Consider the following 19827-nt stretch of genomic DNA (forward strand, 5'->3'; position numbering starts at 1 on the left):
TCCATCCTCTTGGACTGCAGCTTGAGCCAATGGGTTACAGTTTTCCTTGCTCTCCCCACTCCAAATCTGTCTTCTTTTCTTGAAAGTCCTGCAGACTTTAAGCTCCAGAAAAGATGCAAAGGCAACAGCCTTGCAGAGGCTGATTAACCATCTCTCATGGTTGCATAAGGTACAATCTGTATAAAAAAATCTTAGTGGTTCTGTTTCTCTGATCCTATCCTGACTGTTAAAAAAAAAAAAAAAAAAAAAAAAAAAAAAAAAAAAGCTAGTTAAAAGATAGCTAGTATGGGTCTCAAATTCTTCAAGCCCGTGTGACAAGCATACTTCTCTGCAGGCAGAACTAACTGAGAATGAAATAATAACCAGAAGTTTCTTTAAAAAACTTAGAAACAGAACCGAACATTAATTAAATGAATGAAACATGTAATGTAAAATAGATGTCTTCATATAGCATCTTCTTGCCAGTTTACTGTAATCTGTCTTCTCTGAACTATGTTAAGATAGACTTTTCCAAAATGTGCCTCTATACTGTTTTCAATATGGCCAAGAGTGAATGACCAATGTCTGACTGATACTTTTTTCCTTTGATGCATTAATCATTCAATCATATTTCAATCTACATTGTTTTTTGTTTTGTTTTGTTTTTGTTTTGGTCAGCATGAGATGACTTTGTGTATCTGTTTTCTCATGTCTTATAACCCAAATACTGACCAAAAAATACAAGAGGTCACACTTCTTCCCCACATTTGAAATGCTTTACTTCATTTCTTAGGTTCTGCAAGTTAGAGATAAACTTAACTTCTCAAGCAATCTTTTTTTATGAGGCAAATACCCTGTAGAGGCTAGCAGACTTTTTCATCTTAGTATGAATTAACTCCATCTGCTTGCTTTCTTCTTGCTGTGGTCAGCTGTGCTAAAAGAATCGGTTTTCTAGCAGAGGGTTAGGAGGGGAGAAAATTGTTTTAGAATGCAGGGATCTTTGAGGGAAGAGGAACCCAGTTGAATCATCACAGGAGAAAGTGGGCAGACTCATGCAGTCTGACGGTTCAGGGCTTCTGAGAAGCAGGAGAGGGAACATGTTCAGGATATGTTTTCTGACTCTAAATTCTGAAGTCATAAGTACTTCAGTAGATGATCTAGATTCTTCCACAGATTCTTTCAAGTCTCAGACCTTGATTGAGACAATTAGATGGTGAGTTGTAGTTCAAAGGCTAAGTACATGAACAGCTCTCTCCCCAGTCACACATCAATGCCATCTCCATCTATGGTTCTCATTAGATGTCCTTTGAAAGGCTTTGGCACATATGTGTGGCATCAGATATCTTGATAATTGCAAAATAATCAAGCTGCGAGCAGTAATTATTGACAATATAGAAGAATCATTGTATTTTTGCTGTTGTTGTTGTTAACTTGAATACAACCTCCAAATTAAATGCCAAATGCAAGCCAAATGTGAAGTTCTTCTCTCTATCAGAACTCCAAATATTGGAGTTTATTTGATTCTTAAAAATAGTATTTTCAGCCTTAAAAAGAAAGCTTGGAATTATTGGAATAAAAATGAAAGAGTGTATATAACTGTATTTTATAAAATTTCACTTTCAAGGAAACTTTATGAGGCATTTTATTTTGTATAGAAACTTTGAAATAGCCTAAAGGCTTTCTTTGACCAGCTGCATATTCTATCTCTTAAATGTCTTTGGAGTGAAAAGATTCCCTCAGCAGAGGCACCTGCAGGATGTGCAACGATTCATTTTTACTCTGAATATCAGTTCTGTGGAAGCATCAGCTCTACTGGCTCATCATTTACATTCACAATGGACATCTGGAGCCAGAAAAATGAAACATTAGACTTGTTTGTGTTGTCAAATTAAAAGGGAAAAAGAGAATGGTTTAAAGTTCTGAGAGTCTCTGTAACATTTAATTATGCTTTCGACTGCAGTCCAATCAAAAATATGCTTTTGCAGGAAAATGGGCACCAAGAAAAAACATGCTTTGCTATTCAGATTGTTGCTAGGTCAACCTCTCAAATCACAAGCATGGAGAAAAGCAGCCACCACAACGGGTATAGAGTCTTTCCTCTGAAGAAGCCGAACAGCTCCACCGGTATCCTCAATAGGACTGTTTCTTTACATTCCCAGGGGATGACATTATTCATTTTTTCCTGACTGAAGCACTGTGAAGCCAACTGCATTTAAGAAGTTAACTAGATCTGGAAGATTGTGCTGCCAATATATGTATCATCCAGCTCCCATAAGATAAATTCAAATCCAAAATATATGACTGGATACCTAGTTGATAGAGGAATGGTATACAGTGCAAAGAATAATATTTTGATGATTTTCTTATGGAAATTTTTGTTTTAGAAATTTTTTACATAAGAATTTTAGTAATTTTCAAAATCACTGCTCAGAAAGAAAAGGGCTTTGCTGTTGTTAAAAAGAAAAGTGTGGGCAGGCCAAGTGTGGTGGCTCACACATATAATCGCAGCACTTTGGGAGGCCAACATGGAAGGATCACATATGGCCAGGATTTTGAGCTCAGCCTGGGCAACATAGTGAGTCTCTGTCATTATTGCAAAAGAAAAAGAAATGGGGGCATTATTAACAACTGCTGCTTTCTAATGACCCTTATACTGATTATTCCTGGTGAAATTCTTTCAGATATTGGGCTATTTCTAGCCTAATTCAATCTGATTCAAATTAATTTAATCATTTGCTGAAGGTCTGACAAGAAAAACTTCAATAGGCAGATGATGGCATTGGCCAAAAAAAAAAGTGTTTTTCTTTTCTATCTTATCCAGCCATTACATCAACATTTATTGAGCCCTTACTGTGTTTACTGCACCATATTAAATAACAGGGAAAATTCAAAATGGAGCTTACAACCTCACTAGAAAGAAGGAACACAATAAATGGAAACAAGAAGACAATTATTTCTAAAACTCATATTTCACAGAGAATTTTTGTGCAAATTAGTGATGTCCCTTTGTTAAACTTTCCTTCTCTACACACGCACTGATCCAATGGGACAATTTAAAACATTGTACCTCTGAAAGAAAATTGTGCTTGAAGAATAAAACAAACCCCTCAGAACTCAGATTTTCTAAAAAAAATTGAAACAAATTAATAACTATGAAGTTGGATACCAAATTCCTAAGATGAGTATACTGTAAGAGAACATATGAACAGTATGCAAAACTTGTCATATTATGGTTACCACATGCTGTTTATATTCAAAGTATTCTTTAAAATACTAGTACTTTTGAATAAATTTGTTATTGTTCTGAGAGACTTCACTTATGAATTGACATTTACTTCTAAGTCATTTTAATATTACACTAGACCTCATTTTTTAAGAGTTTAGGATTGTTTGGTTTTGGTTTTCACATTTCTACAAATGTTATAATTCATGTCACCTGGTAATACCTCTGAGACGCACCATGTATTTTTATTTAGCAAATGACATGGGGTTGGCACAGTGTTCAGGCTTGAAAATCTGTTCCTCACTTATTCATATTTTTTAACATACTAACAGCAGCTAGTCCTTATTTTTTCTAATTCACAAAAGTATTTAGATTCTATTCTTAAAATTGCCTTTACTTAAGTTTTGTTCCCTGTACAAGATGGAGATATTAAAATAGCAGGATGTCTTCACCTCACTAGGATATTGCTTGTGGTTAACCTGTTCATGCCTAAATGTCCAACATCAGTTTAAGGAATCCATCAAGTAACGGTCGTAGCAGGTATGGGAGGCTTCTCCTCTACTTTGAGCCCCCAGCTTCAGTACAGTTGCACATCCTGCCAAGCCAAGCGGTGATCAGACCACCCCAGCTTGACTGTTTGCCACCCAGAAAATCCAAGCAGATGTTCTGTTAGAGAAACATGTTTGAGAGCCAAAATATATCATGAAAAACTATTGCTTTAATTCCTCCTGTAACCCTCAAGTGATTATATCATGAAGTGTAGATTGCATTTCTCTACATTTTTCCTATAGCTTATCACTAGCAGGACAGCAGAAGCACCTATAAAACTGGAGCTTTCTCTTCTCTAGCTCAGAGTTTGGTTCTCAAACTTTTCCTACACAGCAGAAGAACTTGGAGGGCTTGCAGGGCTCCACCCCTGGAGTTTCTGATATGGGAGGTCTGGGTGGCACCTGAGAATTTGCATTTCTAATGAGTTTCCAGGTATTGCTGCTGCTACTACCCCAGAAATCAGGCTTTGAGAACCACTGCTGGCCTCACGGCTTTTCTGCTTATGCTAAGATTATACACATATACACAAAACACATTCTCCATACAAATATTAAAGGTATCAGGCCAAACCATTAATCTCAGTTCAATATAAGAGCTCTTCAGTGTTCTCTCATTAAAGTCTGGTGCTGTGGTGGGCTGTCTGCCTTCTGAGAAGTGGGTGTTGCCAGGCTCTGCTCTTTCCTTCACTCATGTCCTGCCCCACTTGCAAACTGTTCATGCACAGGCTACTAGCTGGAAATAAGATTAGAAAGTTCTTAATTGGCTGTTACCTGTCACTGTCTTAAGCTGGCTTTGTGCACTCTAAGCCTGGCAAATGTGGAAAGCCAACTTTTTGTCCTGGGTAATTTTGTGGGTCCTTTTGGTGTCCCCCTCCACCCCAGCATCCCAACACCCTGAACCTGTCTGACCAAACCCCCAGTGATCAGGGCAGTGTCCCTTCTTTGCCTGGTGGCTGTTCTCTAAGCCTCTGCTTCTCTGGAAGTCTACTTACTCACAATTTCTCACCATGGGAATGTGCTTACCCTCCCTCTGAGGCAGGATTGTCTTCTTGGTCACTTTGCAAGCCAGGGACCTCCCGCCGGTGATGCCCCACCTGGGCCTCACACGGCCACACTACCTGTTGCAGGAGGTGACCCATCCAGGCCAAATCGGCTCACGCACTGCTTCCCAAGTTCTTGTCCTGCACCCAAGAAGAATGAGGATGCACTGACAATCAAAGAGTGAGCAAGGCAGGGAGTTTTATTGAGTGATTAAACAGCTTTCAGCAGAGAGGGGACTCAGGTATGGTCCTCCTACCCAAAGGCAGGGAAGTCCCCCTAATATGGCTGAGTCCAGGGCTTTTATAGGCTCAGAATGGGGAAGGGTCAGGTATTGGAAAAGGCAACATTTGATTGGTTAAAAGGCAGTATTCAGAAAGAATCAGTCAGGAAAGGGCGGTCAAACAGGAACAGAGGTTCTCACTCTGGGTCACGGAGTTTCAGGAATCAGCAGTCCGGTCTTTCAGCCTTCAGGCTATTTTTGCCTCAAAAGTGGGATTTCACCAGGGACCCACTCCTGTTTGACTAGGCATTTGGCTGCCGCCTGTTGTTATCACCTCAGGGTTCTCTCAGGCAGCCTTTGAAACAGTTCCAGGCCGAGTCTCTGCTTCCAGACCTTGGCCCTGGAAACTGTTCACACATTTCTTGCCCCAGTGTCATTGGGATGTTTTTACTTCCCAAATCCAGCTGTCAGTGAGCACAAGCTCGCTCTCTGCTCTGCTACAGACCACAGTTACTACCCAGGTACCAGTGCAAAGTATGTCCCACCTGTAAAGTGTGGAGTCCTGATAAGTTAGCAACAATGAGGGAGGGGCCCCAGGTTGGGGAGAACAATTTTTCTGAGAGACAGTTAACCACAATCTGCTTGCACAACACCCTGTTCCCAAATACCTCACTCTGCAGGTAGCCCCTCCAACATGATCCTATAAAACTTCCCTCCAGCCCCTGCCTCCTGGAAGACACCTCCTTCTCTGCTGTGCTGCCCATTTGCCCCCTTGCAAATTATTTTCTCTTTAATAAACTTGCTTTAACTCACTGCTGTTTCAGTAAATTCTTTTACCAACCATGACACCAGCCCCAATCAGTCACAACCATGACATAAAGAATGCATGTCAGGTTCTGGCTGGTTTTGTGGTGCCGCCTCCTCACCAGGCCTCAAGCTGAGGGAATCACTACCATCTCTAGTCCTCCTTAGGAGTAATAAAATAGGAGAGGGCTCACAGCACAACTTTGTCCTAAAAGATGCACTCCACAGAAGGAATCTTCCACATCCTTGTCCTCTTTTTTTGCTCCACTTCTTGCTTTCACTTCCTGCTCACAAGCTTAGAGCCTTCTTACAAGCAATCATGCTCTTTGAATGTCTGCATTTTGTCTGGCATCTCACTAGGAATTTTCTATGTTTTTTCTCTCTGGGCGCCACAGCCAAAAATTTCAATATAAACATCCTATAACAATGTGAATCTTGCATCCTCTTGAACCAAACTAATTGCAATACCCAGCATCAAGGCTTTGTGTTCTCCAGACCACTCACTTATGCAAATGCCTTGTGAACAGTATAGATTTTAGTGCATCTGTCGCCTGCACCTATGCATCACATGATAACATCTTTCAGCCATTTCCCTTTTCCTAAGTCTCTGTCAGCTTAGAAGGCCCCATCTCTTACCATTCTCCTACCACTGGGTTCAACATCTCTTTCCCCTCCCTCAATCCTCTGGATCCAAATCCCTCTCTCCCTTATCATGCAGAGTAATTTTCTTCGGGCAACCTGAACTTGCTAGAAGGCATCAAGTTCCTGGAGGTTCAGCTTCTTCCTAACAATTGTCTCTCAATAAAATTGAATAGAAGCCCATACGTGCTCATTAATTCTGCTCCTTATTGTTGAAATTACAATATCTCATATAGCCTTCAGGAAAAACACTGTGAATGGAATATTAGAAAAGATAATGTTACAGATGATGAAATTGGGGTGCAAGATCTTAAGCTACTTGGCCAACCTCACAAAGTAGAGGAGTGGATACATTTACTTTTTATGTCGTTGAGGTGCATTTTATTATAAAACAATAAAACTCATGTGATAGCCTGACGTGCAGCCTTCCTTCCAACTTCACCCAGGTGTGTCCTGACAGGCTAGTGTCAGAAAAAGAAATGGGCACAAGCAAATCAGCCTGGCCCAGGAACAGTGAAGACTTACTTTCAATCGATCAGAATTAACACTCCAAGGAGAAATGGCATTGCTTTTTAGCCAGTAGCTGCTGTCACCAAGAACTGTGCTGGCCACCATTTTAAAGGATTAGTTTCAAATTGCTTGTATTCCAAATTCCCCACCAATTAACTCAGACTGACATAGGTTTGTGACATATTGAAACAAGAGGGGGCAGCCGTCCTCTCCTGTGGAGAAACAAGGGATTTACTTCTGAAGCTGCTATTAGCATTAATGGGAGTTGTGAATTTACCTTGTCTCATTTCAGTGGGAGGAGAGAGTTGGCTGGATGATGAATGTAGATAAGATTGTTCTATTCAAAGGATTGTTTGCAATTTCTATTAGTAGCCATGGTTTATCTCCTTGTATGTCTTTATGAACCAAATTTTGCTCTAAAGTCTTCATGCTTTAGATTATCAGCCATATCAGGTAATGTCACCAATGATAAGTGCCTGCTGTTAAAATAAATGCTGTGTTCTGTTCTGCATCTCAACTTGTTTTTAATGCAGACTCCTAGGGGCTGGGGCAACAGTGGGAATCCATTTATCGGCACAAAACAGCCTTTTGTTTACATAAGATCACTTGGTAATCATGCCGCCTGTGAACCAGAAGTCAAGAAAAATAATAAGTGTGGCTCAATCTGCAATGCTAAAACAAGGGGGCTGTCTTTGGACAATCAAGCACTATTTATGAGGATTAATGTGGCTTTTGATAAGCTGCCGAACAACCAGAGAGGCCACATTTAGAACAAGGCCCACTGAAGACCTTTCGGCCTCTTCATTTTCATGAAGACTCTTCACAGGGCATGTTGAGCAATTTCTCAGTAATTGGAAATAAAATGTACTAAAAGAAAGCATAGCTAAGTATTCTCCCTGAAAGCTCAAATAATCCCATTTATCGTATTCTTCATACCAAAGAAATTATGTTCTGCAATCATAAAAGGTAAATATATTGTCTCCTTTTTCCCACAAACCCCACTGTCCCCATACTTTTTCTGAAATTTTAATATATGCATAATAATAGTATAAGAAGGCAATTGCTTATGTGACATGGCTTCAGAAATGCTACAAAGCCCTGCAAACTCCAAAATTTTCTTTTCACCTGCTTGCCTGGATGAAATGGAATTAAAATAATATTTTCATGCTAAGTGTTGAGAGACAGTCTTTCATGCATCTTTTATGCTTCTGTACATCCTGCTGGGTGTGCCAGGAATGAAAGACCATGACTGCTCCTTACACTCGGCCTTTTATGAGGGCTGTGCTTCACTGAGCAACCTTGAGAAATGAGGTAACACCTCTCTCCAGACAAAAGGCAGGCTTGCTTACTACTTGCTGTAAAAGTATTGAATTGCCCAAGTTATTGTTCCTCCAATATGATGTGAACCCACTGCATGTGAGGCATACATCTGCCGCCTAGCACATGGGACTTGAAGCAAGGAGAACTGATGCAAACATACTGATAGTCATGCTGCTTGCTGTGTCATGAGTCCTTTGTGTCTGACAAAGGAGTCTCATGTCTTCTGCCAACATCCATGAAATACTAACAGGATAACTTATTAGCTCGTAAGAGAGTCAAATCAAATTCCAACCCTGACACTAAGATGTGTTATCCGTTCATGTTATAGATACCCAAAACACCATTGGCAAAATAAGGAAAGAAAAATCTATTAGCATATTAGCACAGGTTTCTTTATTGGATTTTCTTTCTTTTTCTTTCTTTTCTTCCTTCCCTTCTTATTTCCTTCCTTCCTTTCTTATTTCCTTCCCTTCCATTTCTTTCTTTTCCTTTCTCTCCTCCACTCTCAGTTCATGTGGTTCAGGTGGGTCAAACCTCTTTTCTTCTTAACTCTATAACTAGAAACATGGTCTAGTCTAGCTATTTGGAGCATTCCATCCTCCTGTTCACAGCAGTTGGTTCAAGCTCAAGCTAAGTAGATGAGACTCAATTTATTGAACACCAACCACAAATAGGGACTGTTCTAGCAGCTGCAAATATATTTGGAAGCAAAACAAAAAAAAAAAAAAGATTCTTTTTTGGAAGAGTTTATATACAAGTAGAACTTTTCTGTACTATCAGGAAAGAACTGCTGTCCTTGAGCTGTAGTTGATAAACTTGTTCAGTGTAAGACTAAAGTGGCAGTGGGCATCCTTGTCTCCTCACTGTAAAGTTCTATTTGATAATAAACTCACTCCAGAGGAAAGATGACAACATTGATCCCCTAATGACACATTTGTATTTATTTTTTAAACTGACAAATTAAAATTTTATATATTTATGATGCATAACACTTTTAAAATATGTATACATTGCGTTATGGCTAAATCGAGCTAATTGAAATATGTGTTACTTCACATGCTTAATCATATTTTGTGGTGAGAACACTTAAAATCTACTCTCTTGGTGATTTAGAAGTATATAATACATTATTATTAACTATAGTTACCATGTTGTACAATAGATCAATTGAACTTATTTCTCCTGTCCAGCTGAAATTTTGTCTTGATGCCCCATTTGAGCACCTCTATGTAGCTATGCATGCCTGAAGCCAAGCTACCCCTGGATATTTCAGTCATATAAGTAGGTGAATTTCATTTTTAAGTCAAGTCATTTCGAGTTGTGTTTTTGTCACTTAAAGCCAAGAGTCCTATTAATACTTGGGTTAGGTAAATTTGGATAATAGTGCATACTATACCAGAGAAGACTTGTGTCAATTAGCCTATTAGAGCCACAAGAAGCCCTGCTGAAAAAAAAAAAAGAGAGAGAGAGGGAGAGACAAAGAGAGAAAAGCTTAATTTTGTTTAAGTTGGCATTTGTCATACTATTTCTTATTTTCTTTTTTCTTTCTTTTTTTTTTTTTTTTTTTTGAGACGGAGTCTTGCTCTGTCACCCAAGCTGGAGTGCAGTGGCGTGATCTCTGCTCACTGCAATCTCCATCTCCCAGGTTCAAGTGATTCTCCTGCCTCAGCCTCCGGAGCAGCTGGGATTAAGGTGCACAACACCACGCCCAGCTAATTTTTGTATTTTTAGTAGAGACGGGGTTTCACCATGTTGGCCAGACTGGTCTCAAACTTCCGACCTCAAGTGATCCACCTGCCTCAGCCTCCCAAAGTGCTGGGGTTACAGGCGTGAGCCCCTGCACCTGGCCTATTTCTTTTTTCCCATGAACCTTTTCACCTTGTTTGTTTTAGTAACTCCTATAATTTCTTATAAAATCAATGTTCCACAAATCTTGCTAAAAAATATTGGTATATTCTTTTCCCTACATGTTCATGTCAAACTCATGAATCAGAGAACCAAGCAGAATAAACAGAAAATGAGTGCACACATGAAAGCTTTCATCTACATAGCCTTTTACTTATTGCACAAGCATTTAATGGGAACTTACTGTGTGTCAGACAGAGTGGAAGGCACCGAATACATAAACTCAGAAGGAAAATTAAAGCAGAGAGTATTACACAAAACCAGTGCCCTCCCCCTGACTATAGAAACACTCTATGTCTAAAAGTAATGCACTGTTTCATTTCCATAAGGAAAGTTGATATTAAACTCTATCATACTAAGACCGTATTAGAACATGGAAAAGTCCATTCATTTTCCTGACTTCAGATTATATACAGTAGCAATCTCTCAGAAGACAGCTAGAATTGTTGAAATATCTAATCTATATAGGACATGAGAATAATGTAATTTTTGGAATAGGAAACTTAATAATATCAGATTTACAACCCAATTTATAGTCCAAAGGGTTTCAATTTGATCGGGAAATAAAACCAAAGTCAGTAAACTGCTGTGTTAAATATTCTGAACAATGAATGAAAACTGCTTTGTAATGTGATAAGATGGAGGAACATATAAAAGAAGATATCTGTGGAGAATAATGTAATCTTGAAAGTCAGACTCTCCAGGAAAGGAGTAATGTGAATCTATTCAACAAGTTTTGGGGGTGGCGGAGATTTGTAGTTTTTTTTGTTGTTGTTGTTAGTTTGCTTGTTTCTAGCATTTGTGTAGTTCTATGTTAGACACTCTGGGAGACACTTTTAAAAACAACAAATAATAATGCAGCATTCTACAATCATATTATTCAGTTTGCATAATCAGCTTGGAAGTTAGATATCATTTTTGACTTGCCCTCTAACTGCCCATGAAAAATCAGAAAACAGAAATAGATATACAAGCTCTAAACATAAGAAATTGAAGAAGTGAAAGATAAATTAGATCAGAATAGCTGTGGAAAACTTCTAAGAGAATCTCAAGACAAGAAATTCATCTAAACAAAGCTATGGGGGTTATTTTTGTTTTTATTTGCTTGTTTTTAGACTACAGAGTGTTCATTGTGTCACCAATTTGGCTGAGGCAGAGGAGTAACATTGACAAGTAGCTAAAATGTGGGCAGAAAGACAGGCTCAATGGTGACAGATGATGGAAAGAAAAGGGAAATATCTTTCTCATTTATTTCAATAGGCATTTCGTGAATAACTACTATAGGCAAAACATTGTGGTAGCCTTTGTAAGTATATAAAGATTACGAATCTCTCAGATTTTTCACCAAGAAGTATCAATAAATCAGATACAGAACACAGTGCAGTGAAGGAAACATGTAGCAAGGGTCATCTGACTGATACAATCAAGGGCTATTGGAGGCTCAACGTGGGGTGGATCCCCTCTGGTGGGAAGTTAGAAAAAGCAGGATATACTCTGAGTCTTGAGGAATGAAAAAACTTTGACAGGTAGAAAAGCACATGAGGAAAAAGAGATAAAACTTGATAATTCATTGCATAGAAAGAATGTAGAAGTGTGTCTCAAATGAGATAATGTATCTAAAATTGTTACCAAGAAGTGCGAGAATCTTCAGTTCTTAGTCTTACTTGGAGAATCCTGCCAAGTGACTGATTAAGCCAAATTAAAAAAAAGAATTTATTGAAAGAAAATAAATAGTAGAGTGTTTATAGAGAGAAAGAATACATTCTGAAAGATGTGGAAGAGCAGGCTGAAAGGGAGTGAGCCAGCAGCAGCCTGAGAATTCTGCGTTGGGTTTTTATGATGTCGGAATTTTCTTGAAGTTCTCACCTTTGTCTTAAGTCTCCACTTTTTTCCTTTGTTTAGCTTTCCCACTCTTGCCTTAAGTCCATCATTTTCCCCTTCCTGGTTCCCTCTCAAGGCATGTGGGACCCTCTCTTACTATTAGTTGGTGCACATGTGTGGGCCCAGTGTTGGATAGGAATTGCCCCTGGCATCTCTTAGGAATTTTCCCTTTAACCTCTTCTCCTTATCAGCAGGCATCTAGTTACATTCTAGCAAGTTAAGTGCAGAGTGCATGACTTCTGGGCATCTTAATGGGTATTCCTTTCTGCTTAGATATTTCCCCTTCTCTCTGCTCATATCTCGTATGTAAGTTTGGGTGGTCTTTGGCATTTAGGTTTTTCCAGATCTCCCTTTTCTAAGGGGCGCCCCCTTTCTGTTTCTGTCTAGCTATCTGCCTACTCTAGCTAAATCATTTTGAAAATGGCTAAACACAATACCACTGTAAAGGAGTGTACGGAGGCCTGGATCAATGTACTTAATGCCTGTGAGCCTTGGTTCTTCGACTCTAAAATGGGAATAGTTATGCTTTCTCTGCCCTTTCCACATGACTTTTGTAGCAGTTCTATAAGAAAATGCAGCAACTTATATTTTTAGCCATACATATCTTTAACAGCATTATTGAGGTATAACTGATATGTAAAAAACAGCATATATGTAATGTATACAATTCTATGAGTATAGACCCATGAAACTGTCACCACAATGAAGGTAATAAGCATATGTATCACCTCCAAAAGTTTCCTCATGCTTCTTTGCTTTTGTTTTTATCTTGTGGCAAGAACATTTAACATATCTACCCTCTTAACAAGTTTTTTAAGTGCACAATACAGTTCATTTATCTGTAGAACTTATTCATCCTGTATAAATGAGACTTATACTCATTCAACCACAACTTCCCTTTTCTCTAATCCCCAGCCCCTTTCAACAACCCTTTCTGCTCTCTGCTTCTATGAACTTGATTAGTTTAGAGACCTCATATAAGTGAAATCATGAAGTATTTTTTAGGCCAACTTATTTTTTAATTATTAATCTCTTTAAAATTGAAGTTTATTTATGACTCCCAAACCAAAACCAAACAAAAAGTCCCATACCAAAACCAAAGTTGAGGTATGTCACTCAACTTAAACAAAACTAAAATAAAAATAAAAGTTTCGCATCCCAGAAAAATCAACAAAGCTAAATGTTGGATCTCAGAAAACAATACCCCAAAGTATCGTGCTGTGCTATGTTGAGCACTTTGAATTAAAAGAAATGGGAAGACGTCAGAAGCTGCCTCAGAACCAAGGACTTGTTAACCTTCTCTTCTTTCTCCCCTTCAAGCACAGGAAGGGATATTCTCTGGAATTTATTTGAGTAAGGAAACTTCTTTTCGAAAGAAATGCAATTATCTTAATCCCCTCCATAGAAATGTCACTAAATAACCAGGAGGAATTAATCAGAAAAGAAGAGATTAAAAATCTCTACCACACCCAGGTAGACATTTTATCTCTTCTTCTGAGGGCAGCCCTGAGATATTACCTAAAAGATTTTATTTGTATAAGATAACCTTTGTTGATGACACAGTTCAGCCTCTCACCTTCCTGTAACTGGCTAGTCCCATTCAGTTTCCTAAAAGAATCATTTACAAATGACTGTCTGCTCTTTGAGCCTATTCATTTCCCCTGAAAATCATTTACTATTCCTCACAATTCCCTGCATCCCCCATTTTCCTCTCCCCTATGAAGAGGGGTATCTAAGCCTCAACCATCTGGCCCTTCTTTGTGTCTCATATTTTGTATGACTCTCACGTTTATGAGTGTTAATAAATGTGTATGCCTTTTCTCCTATTAATTTGTCTATTGTCAGTTCTTTTCAACAGACTCAAACCTTCAGAGGGGAGAAGTAAAATTTCTTTGCCCCTATGCGAAAATCTTGTGACTAATGATGCAAATAAGAAAACCCAAAAAAGTAGACTTAAATCAGAAAAAAACAGAATCAAATCTGTGTATCCCGCAGTCTGATCGCAAAACAGGTTTCTGCCATAGCCTCAGAGAAATCCTGATGTGTTTTGACATATTTATCTGTGGGACTCTGCCATTGCATTAGCATTCTTCAAATTATTTCTACATTTAAATTGATTTCAATTACATAGACATTTCAAAACATTAATATTCATTTGAGATATTTCTGATATCTTCTTGGTGTGCTAAACTTTTTTAGGCACTAGTTCATAATTAACCCACTCCACATGTAACTGCTGGAGAACAACCCTATGAAATTCTGATCAGTGTAAGAGCCTTTTTGCATATGCTCAAAGTTCCTAAATTATAAACATTTCATTGACAAAGAGCTCACCAAGACTGCACTTTCAAATTTCTCTCTTTCCCATTGTTTGAGAATAAGTAACTTGGGTGAGGAAGAAGCTAAAACAACTAACAGATTCATTGGCTTGTTATGAGTTAGAAAGGGAGGAATTAGATTGGTTCTGTGGAAGAGGTTAAAAGGAGAATAAAGAGCTCAGAGGGACATAAAAAGATAACTTGATCCCTTCTTGTGAATTTCCTGAAGGACTTAGTATGAACGGAATGGATTTCCCATGGAAACTTATTTTAAAAAACTAATTGATTTGTGCAAACAGAGGCATGATGTACAGTTTCAGGAGCCATGGGCAGATGAAACCATGAACATTTAACTCAGAGAAATGAACAGCACTTGCAGCGAAGAGTCACGGAAGCAATGTCATCTAAATCTCATTGTGTAGAAAAACCCACCAATGTTATCTGAGACATATTAAAATTAAATGAAATAATACACAAAATACTTGTCCCCTAGAAAGCATCTAAGAAACAACAGTTGCAGCTATTACATTATCTCATTTAGGCTTCACAGCTTATCTAAACTTGAATGCAACGAAAGGTTTGGGGCTGCATTCCCCATGTTAGGCTGGAATGCGAGGTAAGGCAACACTGCCCCCTTGCCCCCTGGTGGTCTGCTCTGTGTAAAGTCTTATTGGCTGAATTTGAAATAGTTACTCAGCTGCATTCCTGCTCTTGGTTGGGATCCAGGGATTGATGGGAGTGAATTTGAACTTGTGTTGCAATTGAAGTACTATCTTCTTTGAGGCCTGAAACTTCCCCAAAGTTGTATTAGAATAGAGAGAACTCCTGGAATACAGAGAAAAACCTACTGTAAATGAAGAGTGGTACAGATGGAGCAGCAGAGTGGGGAATTGCGGAGGAACTAGCAGTTCCAAGTGAAGACCCTGCTAGGGTTGATCATCCCTTAACTTTAGCCTTCTAAAAGTTCTGTCCTCTGGAAAAGAGAAGGTGCAATATTAAGAGATAGTCAGTATCATAGCAATGTAACAGCTTTAGAATTAAAATGTCAACTGAAGATTTCCTGGCCAGTGGCTAGTTGAAGAGATTAGTAAGAGTCAGTGGGGTACGGGAGGTTGACAGCAGCATGGCAGAGGTCTACGGGTGGCCTGGAGGTCAGCACAACAGAAGAGCTCAGCACCAGTACAGGCAGAGGCTAGGCAACTGGTCCTGCTAGTCCAACAAAAATAGGAGTAGAGAGATTGCTGCTCTGCAGGCAGAACTTTTCGGAATCACCCTCGTTTCTATCCAGCCAGAGATCCCAGAAGGAATAGAGAAGGAGGTCTCAGGGAGAAATCTTCTGTTAAGGACTTGTCAGGGAACATATTCACTGGCCAAACCAGTTACAGTTTATAACCATTTAATAGATGTGAAAACTGAGATTCAGAAGCTTGGTCAAGTTCACACAAGTAGCTTTTTTTCTAGCAGAAAGATTAGAACATAGATCTATGCGATACTGATTTCTCTTTTACTTATACTGACCTAGCTCCCTTTTATAAACAAACAAACAAAAAACAAACACAAAAAAAACCCTTGGGTCTTCAGAGACATCTATGCCTCTGCTCCTTCCAATTTTAAAGTTTTCTTATTTCTCTTTAAGCTTAATTACATAAGCTTCTTCTAATCTTTTTCTAGAGTAGGTGGAAGATAAATACTACATAAAATAAACTATACTTCTATGGAAAAATGTGGCACAAGTTCCAAACAACTGGCCTTTGCATGAGCCTTTATAAAATAACCTTTTAACGATTTGAGGTCAGAATCTATGTGGGCCAATCAGAGGATTGTTTCACAATCTACTAACAGGTTCCATTAAAATAATAAGAAATAAATCATACTTTAAACAGCTTTGAAAAGAATATTCTGAAAGGTTAAATTATCTGACCTTGATGGATATCTTTCAATGTATAGTGAATTTACAAATTTATGCGTATGTCAAAGAGACTTCATGTGACAAGGTTATGTTCTTAGAATTATGCATTTTCTTCTTTCATAGACTTTTAGTCTAAACTTCCAGTGAGATGGAAATAAGCAGAATTGAAAACAATGGCTGAGTCACTAAGAAATTTGTTAGCATACTTAATGTTAAAGAGAGTTATTTTTCATAACAGGTAGAGAAATTTAATCACCAAGGTTCCTTGGATGGAAGGAGGCCAAAAAATGTTTTCTAGTGTTTTCATAAGATGTAAGTGTGGACAATAATAATTTAAAATTAGATAGGCTGGGATACACTGAACCTCAGTTCTGGTTGCTATACTATTTAACTCTGATTTCCAGATACACTACAACTCTGATTTCCAGATAAAATATCAAATGTTTTCTTTTTTATTTATTTACAGAATTTGATTTTTTAAACCATATTTCATGGTCCTTTTGGAGAATAAAAATCATCCTCAAATAATTTACATTTGATTTTTGGATTTCCCCCACACTTCTTTGTGGAGGAGGATGCTTGATTCAGTGGAGCTCAACTTCCAGCCCACAACCATACCCCGAAAAGGAGTTTCCATCTGAAAGTTACCATGGTCTCAGTGTAAGCAAACAGGCACGCAAAGCTTTGAGAGGAATGTATAACAATATATTTTTATGACTTGGTAAAGATGTCCCTCAAATACTCCTCTAGCAGATGAGCTTATTTATTAGTAGAAGATAAGTGCATTAGCAATTAGCATTTGATCACTCTAGTATTTCAAGCAGAAGGAGAATTAATACAAACAGTATTAATTCTTGCTTATCAAACTATCAGACATGCTGGAGGAACAGAGGTCCGGAAGTACAGACTCTTGCTATCAGTGATGGCCATTACCTCTCAAACATTCAGAAATCTGCAGTAACCACAGGAAGACACTGACAACAATCAGAGCTGCCTCTAACACTGAGGTGGATCATTCCCAGGGCCATATCCGGAAGCCCCTGCAAAATCTGACATCAGTTGAAGCCCACATTTCTGACCACCACTGCCAAGAGGAGCAATAATGGATTTCTGCATTTCTTTCACCTTCCAAATCTCATATCTTCTATGTGAAGCAAATTCCTGCCTTCCCCTCTATGTCAGAAACTAAAAGTTTTCAGGCAGCATCAAGTCTTTCAATCGCTAAAGATTTTTGGCAGAAAAAGATTCTAGGATCCTCTAAGAAGCACTTATGGTTAAGGACCAGGGAATCTGAATTGATGACCCAGACTGGACTACAGCTACCTAAGAGGTTATATGGTGAGGCTTAGTTCTCACACAACATGTAGCTGAAGTTGGATGCTCCTTCTAGCCAACTGGGACACATTCTGGAAAGAACAGCTGAGCATATGAGCACGAACTAAAAAGATGGAATTCTAAGGGAAAACTTGGACCATCCTTCACTGAAAGAGTGAGATTAACCTCCACCTGTGCAAAGGAACCTGTACAAAGATCTGGACCAGCAAAGTCATAAATGGTGCAGTGAACTCTGCCAAACAGATGTACAAAAGTGACACTGGGCAGCAGCTACAGAAACCATGGCAGTGGAAAAATAAGTCCCACTAGTGAATCAGTCAATTCTCTTTTTCTCTCCCAGTGAGGTCATCGTAAGCAAGATTTGCACCTTATACTATGTTATCCCCTGGAGCAGTTAAATAATTGGAAGAGAGAAAAAATTTAGAAGATACTTGATATCCTGCTATTTTTGAAAGTATAAAATTGAGTTGATTTTAGTTTTAAAATTGTTAAAGTTTCCAGATAAAAAATGGTAAATTGAAAGTATTTAAAGGGTCGTTGCTGTCTTCTGAAAGCCCAATAAACTGTATTTTTTTAATAAAGGCATAAACTCACATAGACAAAGAGTGTTGGAAAAGAGACAAAAGCGACACAGCTTTGGAAGCTAGGAAGCAGCTGGATGAGTGGTAAATTACTTGGCAAATGTGAGAAAGCTGGATTCGCAGCCAGCAGTAGGGAAAGCTGAGCAGTTCCCTGATACATGTGACAGAAGCCCCCAGAGACTCGTGGTTTAGTAGACCGGGCACCTCTAGAAGAACTGGGGTGGGGAAATGATGACTAAAACAGCAGGGTTCTTTGGAAGTCATTTTAAAAGAAAAAATTAGACCTTCTGGCTTCTCACCAACTTTATGAAGCCGGACAACCACTGTTGTCTCATTCTGGCAGAAGACTAACTTCTTACTTAAAGAGAGTAAAACAGGTTTTTACCCACCCGAGGAGCGCCAGGCTCAGTGGCAGGCAGAGGTGCCATAACACAACCAGGAGACGTAATTCATACGCAAGTTGAGAGACCGCAGGGTTCTTCCCCCACCTGACTCCCAGAATACCGGTTCTGAGGTCTACCCCCTCCAACCAGGACACAAAAACACCTCTCCTGGGCAAATCTGCAAAACTGAGATAAAAGTTTTAAAAATGCTCTCTTAAAGGATTTTTCCAAGGAAACACACCAGTCAAATTACTCTGAAGCCCACTGTTCACAGACATCCCACACATGCACAAAGCTTCCAAAGATAATTTTTTTGTTGTACTCTTCTCAAATATGAATGGCTAGTAAAGATACTTGAGGCCAATCTCTAAATGATAGACAGTTGCCAGAGTAAATATCTATAACAGAAACCTGAAGGAAAATAGGTCTATACTGGAAGAAGAAAAGAAAATTTAAAGATAGAATGAATATTCTCAGAGGAAAAAGGATATTGCATCAAAGAATCAAGTAGTGATATTTGTATTAATTAAGGTAGTACTAATTGTTAGAAACAACTGGGCATTTCAGTGGCTTAACGACAGAGGTATTTATTTCTCACCTGTGTAAAGTTCAGTTAGGACTGAAATGGGGTGGGTGCTCTGTTCCACATAGTTGTTCAGGGTCCCAGGTTTCCTCCATTGTATGACTTCTCCATCTCTTTTGTCCCTATATTTCAATCTGTTCATCTGACAAACAATGAAAGGAATGGTAAAGGAGGCATAGCTAGATCCTAATGCTTTGGCCTAGAAAAATATGTATATACTATTCCTGTTCAATTTCCACTTGCAAGGCAAGGGGAGCTTGAAAATGTGCCCCCAAACTAAGTAGTCACTTTTCACCAGCAACTCTATTTTAACAACAACCAAAAAAACCTGTATATGTGCCACACCGTTGTAAAAAAGCATGTGCTGCACTTTTAAAAAAAGAAAGAAGAAAAAGACCATCCAGAGGAAAAAACAGCTCTTGGAAAATTTTAAAATATAATAGCAGTTATTAAATAATCAGTGTAAGAGCTGGAAGATAAAATTGATAAAACTTGGCAGAAAGTATAGCAAAAAGACAAAGGGATAGAAAATAGGACAGAAATAGAATAAAATTACAAGTGCATCCATAGAGTTCAACATCCAGATAATAAGAGTTCCAGAAAGAAAAATACAAGGGGAAAAATAAAGAGAGAGAAAAATCAAATAAA

This window comes from Pongo pygmaeus, chromosome 2 (genome assembly GCF_028885625.2).
Source record: "Pongo pygmaeus isolate AG05252 chromosome 2, NHGRI_mPonPyg2-v2.0_pri, whole genome shotgun sequence".
NCBI lineage: Eukaryota > Metazoa > Chordata > Mammalia > Primates > Hominidae > Pongo > Pongo pygmaeus.